Source organism: Arachis ipaensis, chromosome B2 (genome assembly GCF_059453495.1).
Source record: "Arachis ipaensis isolate K30076 ecotype BB chromosome B2, ASM5945349v1, whole genome shotgun sequence".
Lineage (NCBI taxonomy): Eukaryota > Viridiplantae > Streptophyta > Magnoliopsida > Fabales > Fabaceae > Arachis > Arachis ipaensis.
This window is the reverse complement of record NC_142437.1, coordinates 118,329,041-118,340,543: the sequence shown is the minus strand read 5'-3', so window position 1 is coordinate 118,340,543 and position 11,503 is coordinate 118,329,041. Positions and strand designations below refer to the sequence as shown.

Here is an 11,503-nt window from a genome sequence, read left to right as displayed (position 1 = left end):
GTTTTTTGGGATTCGTTTTGTCAACAATGCAAACTTTTGGATACCATTTTAATAGTTTACTCTTATTTAGACTATATTAATATTAAAATTTAGCATAAAATATATTTTATTAAATGAAAATTTCCATTTATTATTAAAAGATTTGTCAGATTTACGTAAAATATATTTATCATTTATTATTAATAATTTTTTTAATTTTTTATATAGATCATAGTAGAAAAAAGAATTCTTCGCTCACATTAATTAATTACTATAAAATAATTTAAAATATATAAAAAATAACGAATGAATCTCATTATTAAAATTAGAGAACGGTAATAATATGACACTTTCCATTAATATCATGATCACTTTTCTATTTTATCATTGTAGGTTATTTTTTGGGTATCGTTTCTGATATTTATAGTAATTAAATTAATTTAAAATTAAAATTTATATTAAATATAATATTTAAAATAAAATTGGTATTATAAAAAAATCGTATTATTTAAAAAAAAGATTAATTAATTACTATTATTTGTATAATTTATTAAATAAAATAATTAAAAATAATATAAAATTTAAATTGAGTTGAAATTAAATATTAGAATAATAAATTTTACGTTGAGTCTCAAATTATTTTTTATTATATATAATTTCATAAATATTTATGTAGTTATTTATGACGTCTAAAATAAAATTGAACTAAAATTAAACATGGAAGATGCTCTAAAAATAAATTAATAAGAATAGATAATAATTTAGAAAAATCAAACAAAAAATATATTATTAATTATGGAATAAAAAATTTATATTTCTTGAAATATCTCTTTTTGTTTTTACACAATTTACACTTCGAATTTGCCACTTGGTTTTGGTCGTTGTTTTTGGCCGTACCTTGAGTCTTCAATAAAAGCGTTTTCAATTTTAATAGTAGTAATGGCTTATATCCTCTTTACAATTTCTCATCTTTTTCCACAAGGGTAAGCTCCCTCTCGAATCTCAATCTCAATCTCAATCTCCTCTTTCAACTGTCTATTTTTACCTTCTCTCATAAAGATTTCTCATGACAGCATGATACGGAATATTTTCTTTTTTAATGAAAATATTTATTTCTTTTACCATACAACAAATATTTCTAACCTTTTCATACCCTGTAAAGTGCTGCAAACCTATGGTTTATTTTGTCTTTGTCTTAAAGTGTAACATTTATTAGCCGAGCTTTTTATAGAATTGCACTTGATTTGGGAATTCTCATTAATTTTCTTGCTTCAGTTTTTGGGAATTTCCGTTCTTGCTTTTTGCAGATTTTTTTAATAAAGAATTTAAATATTTTATTTAACAAATATAAATAATTTGTAGTATATTTACTAATTTTTATTTCTTTTACATATTTCGTTTACATAGTAAACGAATTAAAATTGTTTATATTTTTCGTTTACGGTATAAATGAGATATATAAAATTTGAAAGAATATATATCTCGTTTATAGTGTAAACAATATATGTATATTATTACAAATAAAATTACGATTAAAAGAATATTCATGGTATGATTTGGATCGATTTACAAAATAAAAAAGTATAATTTTTTATATTTAAACAATTAATTTTTTTTAACAAAATTAATTAAACTGTTAATTTTTCCTACAAATTTTTTATTTTTTTGACGTTTTCAATTTAAATTTAAAAATTAATACTTAATAAAATACATAAAAAAATTTAAAAATTAAATTTTTAAAATTTTTTATATATTCTCTTGAATATTAATTTTAAATTTAAATTATATATATTTTAAATTTCGTTTATTGTATGACCATTTATCATATTAAAAATGTCAAAAAAAAAATAAAAAATTTATAAGTTTGTGGAAATAATAAATCTATTACACTGTTAATTTTCTTCCATTGTGAGGTCTTTTATTGTATTTCTATTTTAGTTTCTTTTTTGATAAATGCACTTTCTAGGTAATTTATATTTTGCAATGGCTAATTTTCTTTTGGTTCAATTTAAATACAATAACTAACTCTGAATAAGTAGATAATTCTAGAATAATATTTTGGATCAAGAAAGTGGTGAAGTGGTAAATTAAGAAAGTGGGAAATAAATTTCGTTAAAGTTATAAAATTAATAGTAAGTAACTCCTTACTTTACTATTTTACCAACTTTAGAGGATTCAAATTTTAATATTTTCTATTGTTATATGAATAAACCTGTGAGATATATTTGTCCAGATCCTACTATTTTGATTGTAGATACTACTAAATAGGCAATCATGGAAACAACTGATGAAGCTCGAAACCAGGTAATGGTGGTTACTTATTTGGTGTTCAATGTTCTGCATTTAAATTTGCTCTTTTGGAAATCACTTAATATAAATATTTTAATATTTTTCTTACTGCCATAAAGAATATGAAAGTTTTTAACATTTGAAATCTTCTGAAGTTAAAGCAAATCCTAAAGGTTGAGTAGTGAATTTGCAATCAATTGAGCAATGTCCATTTAGTTCCTTCATGAAGAAAAGTATTGTCATATACTGTGAGCCATTATCTTTTGTTTGCTAAGATTTTAAATTCTTATGCAGCCCTAGCAAATTAAAAGACTTTGATAATTTGCATTTCTAATATTTTAAAATAAATGTAGTTTATTAAAACAAAAACTTAGGCCGTTTGGGAAGCTTTAAGGCCCGGTTTAGATAAATATTTTAATTAAGCTCTTTTTAAAAAAATAGTTTAAACAATAAATAATTATATTAAAAAATTTATTTTAATAAGTTATTTTGTATTTGGATTTTTAGTTCTAAAAGTGTTTATTTTGTAGAATTGTGATAAAAAGTAGTAGTATTATGAGAGAAGTAATTTTTTTTAACTTCTCTATAAGCTTCTAAAATAACTTTTTAGAAAGCTACAATTTAGTTTTGAAAATTGTATCAGATATTAATATTACTATTTTTTATAAGTCAAAAGCTCAAAAAAGTTACTTTTAAAACTTCTCAAATGGGCCCTAAAAATAACTTTTTTGAAGTTTTGACTTATGAAAAGTAATAGTATTAATGTCTGGTGCAATTTTTAAAATTAAATTGTAGCTTTTTAAGAAGTTATTTAAAAACTTTTAGAAAAGTTAAAAAAATAACTTCTTTTATAATACTACTACTTTTTACCACATTTTTATAAAATAAGTATTTTTAGAATTAAAAATCCAAATACAAAATAACTTATTTATAAATTACTTTTAATGTAATTATTTATTATTTAAGCTATTTTTTAAAAAATATTTTAAACTGTTTAGTTAAACTGAGCCTTAGTATCAAAAAGAGAGGTTGGGATAGTTTTAAAAAGGAGAAATGATGCAACTTTTTTATGTTATAAAAGACAAACTTTTTATCTTCTTTCGCTTCTTTTCAATCACTACTAAAATATTAATACTAGAAATAAAATGTGTACAAGAATAGTTTACACAAAGATGGTGCATATAACATTATTCTTTTAAAAAAGTGATATTTTTTGAAATATAAAAGTTAGACACTGAATAGGAGAATTTTCCTTTATATGAATACGTTTATAGATTTATAGTACATTATTACTATTTTTCTCTCATTTTATGATCTGATTGTAGGCTTCAAGTGTAAGCATTTTAGAGAAAAATCCTAAAGTTGTTTTTGTGTTAGGTGAGCCCTGACTCATTACATTCAAATTAATATGTTTTTCATGTTCTTCTCACAAGATATTGTGCTCCATTGAAGAGTGTGTGTCCTGAAAATGATGCAGGTGGCCCAGGCAGTGGGAAAGGAACACAATGTACAAACATTGCCAAACTGTTTGGTTATACTCACCTCAGTGCTGGAGATCTTCTGCGAGCAGAGTCCGAATCTGATTCGGAAAATGGGTATGACTTATGAGTCATTGAACCATTCTTTGTCTCTCTTAAAATCGTTTGAATGCAATTTAGCATGAGATCATTGTTATAGCCCATTATGATAGTATATTGTTTTGGCCATACTTTCCAAATTCATATTTCTTTCTATACAAATTTTATGTTTTTCTCCTATACTTGGTATTATTCCTTGTCAATTTCAACAGGTAAATTTTATTGTTTAAGTTTGTTAATTTTCTCTTTGAGTTTATCTTTTCAATTCCTTTATTTTCTTGTGTTTGACACTTGACAGAATAATGATAAAGAATGTGATGAAAGAAGGGAAAATTGTTCTTTCAGAGGTGACGGTGAAGCTTCTGCAACAAGCAATGTGAAAAATTGACAAGGACAAATTTCTCATTGATGGCTTTCCTTGTAACGACGAAAATCGAGCAGCATTTGAGAATGTGGTAAGTTCCTTTCTAAATTCTAAAAATGTTTTAATTTGTTTGATTTTTTTTCAAAACAGATATATAATTCTATCATCTTTTAATTCGTTTGATTTGCAGACTGGAATAGAGCCAGCTTTTGTTCTGTATTTCGATTGTTCTGTGGAAGAGATGGAGCGGCGTCTTCTTAATAGGAACCAAGTTAGTTTTGTCTTTCCAGAAAAAAAAAATAGAGAACTGTTTCTTCTAATTTTCTTATGGTTATCAGCAAATTCATCTTCTTTTTTTTTGGATAATGAAGGCAAGAGAGGATGACAAGATTGAAACAATAAAGAAGCAATTTAAGATTTTCTTGGAGTCTAATCCACCCGTGATTTCTTATTATGGCGAGAAAAGGAAAAATTCGCAAGGTATTTGGTTTTTTGGTGCTGCTTTTGCGTGGGGCTCGAACCCATGACCCCAAAGTTAAAAACTTCGTGTTTTACCATCTGAGCTAGATAGGCTTTAAATTTAAAAACTTCAAAAATCCTAACAAGTGTCATGTTTATTAAAAAATTGATTAAAGAAAACCATATCAAAATTTCAATGAGAAAGTAAAGCATATTAAAATGAATATATATAGATTAAATAGCTACTTCTACCCACCAAAATTCTGAGTAGACAAACTTAACCACAAAAAATTAAAATCGACTTTATATCCATAAAATATAGGATTTTGTAGAGAAAATTATCTCAACTCTGAAAAATTAAATAAAATTTTTTAAACTACCCTTTAATACAACTTTACCTTAATTTTTGCTCCATCTGAGTAGGCCTTCTTCACAATTTTATGTTGCCATGCTTGAAGTGGGAAACTCAGTGCCACCTATGCTGCATGAAGGTGCCTTCCCCTAATGCTATCGAAGATCGTCGATCTCTGGCACTGCGCAAGCCGAGGAAGAGGCAGTTCGATGTGTCGGTCAGCACCGACATTACTAGGGGTTTGGAGAAGAGGATACAGTTTGATTTGAAGACCGAGACTGACAGGATGAAAGATGCGATTTTGAGGAAGGAGGCGGTGGCGATGGCTATGGAGAACGACGATATTGACGTAGTGGTGGAGCGAATTTTGCGATAATTTGCACTGACAGCAGTGGCTAATGCGGCGGCGGGGACGGTGATGGTTGAAGTGAGGTCGTGGAATCTGAAGACGAAAAGGATTGCATATAAGGATTTGGAGGTTGTTTTTGGCGAGGAGGAATATCAGTAGTTAAAAATGAAGGGGTGGTATAATTGGAATTAGGGGAGTGATGATATAGAATAAAATCAAAAGTTAGGATTATATTATATTAGAGGCTAGTTTAAAAATTTTATTTAATTTTTTAAGATTTAGATTTTATTTAATTTTTTAAAATTTGAGTAATTTTATCTGCAAAAATTTATTTTTATGAATATAAAATTAATTTTAATTTTTTTGTAATTGATTTTGTCAGTATTTAGATCTTTAATAGTTAGAAATGATTATATATATTATCGTAGTTTTAACTTAGACTAAGAGAGAGATTATCAATTTTTAGAAAGTAGTTTCTTTCAAATATAACATTATACGATCTGAGCATTATAACTCAGTCATAATTAATTATAAATTGACTTTCTTAATAGGTTACGATATATAAGATAGAATATTAACTTCTAATATTTATTTAAACAAATTAATAAATTAAATTAATCCAAATTGGTTTCAGCTATAGTTAGAAAATATGTAAACGGCCATTTCTAATTATGATAATTTATAACTAAGTAATTGCATTCAAGTAAAACGACTCCATCTCTAATCACAATTCTCTACAAATAAGGCAGGAGCGAAGTTAGGTTGAAGATGAGGGAGGGGCCAAAAATTAATCTTGTAATAGAAAGAGTAAAATAAAATTTTTAAGGGGGGCTAAAATAAAATTTGTACACAATTTATAAAGAAAATTTAAAATTTGGGAGGGGCCATTGCCCCTCTTTTATTATATGTGACTTCGCCCCTGAAATAAGGCAATTCTTAAACAGATAAAGGTAGATAAAAAAAAATCCTCAAAAAGGTTTATTCTTTGAACTTGTAATTAATAATATTTATTGACTTGAACGAGGAAGCCATTTACAAATATTCACATGTCGTGTTTTACTTTTTCAAAATATACTTTTTTTTAGAGGGAAAATAACAAGCTCAACTTCTTCCGAAATGAGATATACCTTGGTCATTTACACAAGAACATTATATATCAAGAAATACTATTTAGAATAAATAATTTTTAAAGTATATTGTGTTGTTGGGTTAATAAAAGTATCTATTAGTTATTAGTGTCGAGAAAATCAATTCGATTGAATATACAAGACTATTTCATGGTTGAGAAAGGGTTATAAGAAAATAGAAATGCGGATTTTTTTTAAAATAAATAAAATATTTTATTTATAAATATAAATAATTTGTAATGTTTTTATTGATTTGCATTTTATTACTTATTTCGTTTACGGTGTAAACGAAATAAAATTGTTCATATCTCGTATAAACTCTAAACGAGATATAAGACATGTTTATCGTTGTACGTACTACGTTTGCACACATATTGTGTAACGGACTTTATCTCGTTTACAGTGTAAACTAGATATAAACAATCTTATTTTGTTTATATTATAAACGAGATAAGTAATGGTTTGTGTCTATATAAGAAACTCGTTTACAACATGACTATTGTCACTTTTAAACCACTTTTTACTTCCTTTCTCCCTCCTCTGAACATTTCTGTTGGTATTATTATGGTACTCAAATATTATGGCACTCGTAGATGTACGAGATGATAACATCAACCACCTGAACGCGATTTGACATATCGTTGGAGCGATCGACTTTTAGGTTATTTTTTTGTTTTAGTTAAATAAGCATATAATTATGGTTAGATATTTTTTTAGATTTAGTATCTATTAGGTGGTGGAATGTACTTAATTAGTGATAATTAATTTAATTTAATGTATTAGTTAATTTAATTTATTTAGTAAATATTTATTGCGTTGTTATATTTCTTTAATCTGAATTAAATTTTTTGTAATTTTAATTCTGAATATGCTAGATAACTTGTTTTGCTGTTTATTTGTGGCAATATTATTGGATAAATATTTTAGATTTTTATTTCTAAAATTAATTATTCTTAATCCAATTAATTTATGAAATGTGAAATAATTAGTTATTATCTTTTTTATCTTTTTATTTGAAAATAAAAGTTTTTATTATTGAAATAGATTTATTATTAAAATATTTTATTTTTTAACAAAGGCCTCGTCTATTACTCCCTATGCGAGTAAGCCACACTCTTACATTTATAATCAACATAATTATGATAAATAAGAATATACACTACAATTAAACTTGACCTTATCAATATCCGAGATTCTGTCGGAGGACAACACAAAGACTCCAAGAACATCTTGCTACAAATTGCCTAGACATTTTTACTTAATTTCTTGAAGAAAAACGGAGGAGAAGAAGAAGTAAAATGTTTGTTAAGAATACAAATGATTGCAGATCTTTTTATAGCTGCTTGAAATTTGTCGTACTTTATCTCGTTTACAGTGTAAACGTCATAACTTTTTCAATATCTTGTTTACAGTGTTATTAAGGCACAAAAGAGTTATGAAAAGGTTAAAGAGGTCAAAACAGATTTTGTTGAATTAATAATAGATTCAATTAGGTAGTTGGGTGTATAAAAGAGCTCCATTAGTTAGTGAAAGCTCTCTCTAGGTTTTTACTTTCAGTTCTGATAAGCTTCAAAGAGAAACACAATTTTGTTCAATTACTACAATAATTCAGTTTACATTTTCTGTTTCTAAAGAGCTACTTTCTTGTTCTTCAATTCATCAGTATTTTCTTTTTTTTTTTATGGTATCAAGAGCCTTAGGTTCATGATTGATCTATGACATCTTCAATCAATAAATCTCCATCCTCAACAAACATGGCACCAAATTCGAATAACAACAACATCAACAATTTGATATCAACACAATTTCTTTCTCAAAGACCATTCAATCCGATTCAAGACAAACTTGGAGAGAACAACATAAAATATGGGAGCAACAAGCTCTTGCAGCCATAAGAGGTCAACGCTTACAAAATCATCTGCAAAGAGAGAATATTCTATATCAGTTCAAAAATTAAGAAAATCAAAGCGTAGGTATTGAATCTGATCAATACACACAATGGATTCAGGATTACTAGAATCTCATATCATGGTTGCTAGCATCGATGGATTCTGTCTTTAAGCAAAAATGGTGGGGTGCATCTATAGCTATCAAATTTAGAAAAAGATACAAGCTTATTTTCAAGAATAAACAAAATTGAAAATTAAACAGTTGAAAAGTCAGCTTAAAGGAATCAAGAAACAAAGTCTTCCAGCAGTAGATTACATTTCCATGATCAAGACCATTGCAAACTCCCTAACCGCTCTTGGGAAACCTCTCAAAACTAAAAAACAGATACAGGCAATTCTATAAGGACTTAATGAAGACTATCAAATGCTTCTGATCACAATCAACTCGAAACCAGATTCATTCACACTATGTGATGTTGAAACTCTTCTGTTAACTTATGAGGATTTGCTGGAGAAGTTGCAAAAAAACAGAAACCGCAATGGTTCAGGCAAATCTTGCTCAATCTTCATATATTACAATTCCAAATTTTAATAAAGGCAATGGAGGGTATAGAGGAGGAAGAATTGGTAATAGATTTCAAAGTGGCAGATCTTTCTACTAATCTCCAAGACTACAATACCAAGTGTGTGAAAAAATTGGTCACATTGCTTGGCACTGTTTTCACAAATTCAACCAAGAATTACCCCCACTTTCATAGCCTCAAAAGTTAAGATTTGATACCTTTGGTACAAATTTATCATCTGTTTCAGGTTCACAAGGCATTCCTATGTCAACCACTCCACCACCGCCAACATCATCCTTCCACAATCCATCAACATATGTAGTTGTACCTTCATCTATTATAGACCCCTCATGGTATCTAGATTCAGATGCATCATATCACATAACATCTAATCCTTCAAATTTTCTCTTTGAATCAGAATACACTGATTCTGATCAGGAGGTATAGCTTCAAACTGTTTCACAGAATTTTGCGTCAAGAAGGTATACATCACAGATTCTCATGTCTATATACTCTTGAGCAAAATGGCTTGATTGAGAGAAAGCATATACATATTATAAAAACAAGTTTAGCTACGCTTTCTACAGCTTCCTGATGCGCGAGCATCTTCTCTATCTTTTTCTAGTGAATTTGCACTTGAATTGCTAAGTTTAATCAAGATTTAATATATTTTAGCCACTATGAATGCTACTTTGAGTCGTGTGCGATTCTGTTTATTTCAGGTGGCATTTTAGACGAATTTCGCAGAATTTAAGCCAAGGCTAGAGAATGGAGAAAATGAAGAATCGATGCTGTCCACTCCACGCTGAACTTGAAATTTTCCAAGTTCAACGTGAAGCACTAACCCTCCATCCAGTCAAGTTTGACCTTGTCCACACTGAACTTGGGATTTTCCAAGTTCAGCGTGGAATTCACGCACTAAAGGAAATCCATGTACTATCCCACGCTGAATTTGGGAATTTCCAAGTTCAGCGTGGATTCAAAAGAAAAGCATGGAAGTAATACGGCCTCTTCCACGCTAAACTTGGAAATTTCCAAGTTCAGTGTGGATCCTGATAATAACAGTGGTCCCCAATCTTCTTCCAAAGGCTGCACGCATAGTTTAATTAATTTTGATTAAATTTGTATTTTATTTTAAAATAGGAAAAGATATTATTTTAGTTTTAAAAAATATATTTAAAATTTATTAGAATTAGATATAAAAGGGAAAAGAGACTTCTCTACTCTTCTACCTCAATCCACATTATTCACAATTCACAGTTTAAGAAATTCTTATTTTCTCTCTGAACCATGAGCAACTAAACCTCCACTGTTAAGGTTAGGAGCTCTGTCTATTGTATGGATTGATACTATTATTTTTCTATTTTAATTCATGTACTGATTTATAATTCAAGAATTGTTTTCGTTCTTTATCTTATGAATTTGGGTGGAACGGAAGTATGACCCTTGTTCTAATTGAGTTCTTGTATAACTTGGAAAAGCTCTTTACTTGAACAACAGCTTGAAAACATATTCTCCTAAATTTCTAATTATCTGGACTTAACGGGATACATGACATATAATCCTCTTATATTTAAGTAATTAGAATTTTTATGGCATATAAACTAGAATTGAACTTCACCCTCTAATTGGAATTAAGTGACCAAGAAATTGGCGGTTGATGAATTTTAGAGGAGACTAAAAAGGTCTAAGGAATTAGGGTTTAGTCACATATAATTTGCCATGAATTAAATCTTGTATGATTAAAATAGTTAGTAAGAAAAGTCAATTCAGAAAATAGATATCTCTGAAGCCTTAACTGTTTCTCCATACATATTTCACAACCTATTTACTGCTTGCTTTATTAATTTTCTGAATTTACTGTTTAATGCAATTGAGACCCAAACGCTCTTTTCTGTTTGTCTAACTAAGTAAATCATTTAGTGTGTGTTTGGATTACAGTTTGTAAATGGGAGTTTGCATAAAATTGATTTTGCAAACTTGATTTTGATAAAAAGTAAGTTTGTGTTAAAGTGATTTATGTTTGGTAATTTTTGTATCAAAATTGATTATAGTAAAATAAATGTTGTTTGGCTTATACCATTCAAAATCACTTTTAGATAAAAAATTACTAAAATAGACCTCAACTTAAATATTTTTTTTATATTATCCTATCATTCTAATTTAGATATTTAAATAGATCTTATTAATTAATTTTATAATAAAATTAATATTTATTTACTAAAATAAAAATAACATATAAAAATAGATAAAATATATGTTTAAATAAAAATAAAACAATATAAATTTTAGATATATATATATAAAAATATTTAATCAAATATGTTACATTTTTTTTAAGTATTAACTAAAAATATTACTTTAGTATTTTTTTACATCATACTCTTATTCCAGTACTCTTAATCATGTTATTCTTAATATTAATTTGGAATCCAACGTTTATGATTTTATTATTATCTATGATTAATTTTTTATTTAATTTATTTTTTTAATAGAATCATAATCTATGTTATAAAAAATTACACTAAAACATAGTATATGAGAATTACAATTAT

The 11,503-nt window shown here is 27.2% G+C and overlaps 1 pseudogene; it reads left to right on the top strand.

The window, feature by feature from the left end:
* Positions 1-2,253: 2,253 nt before the first annotated feature.
* Positions 2,254-5,533, top strand: LOC107627884 (UMP-CMP kinase 3-like; annotated as a pseudogene).
* Positions 5,534-11,503: the final 5,970 nt, after the last annotated feature.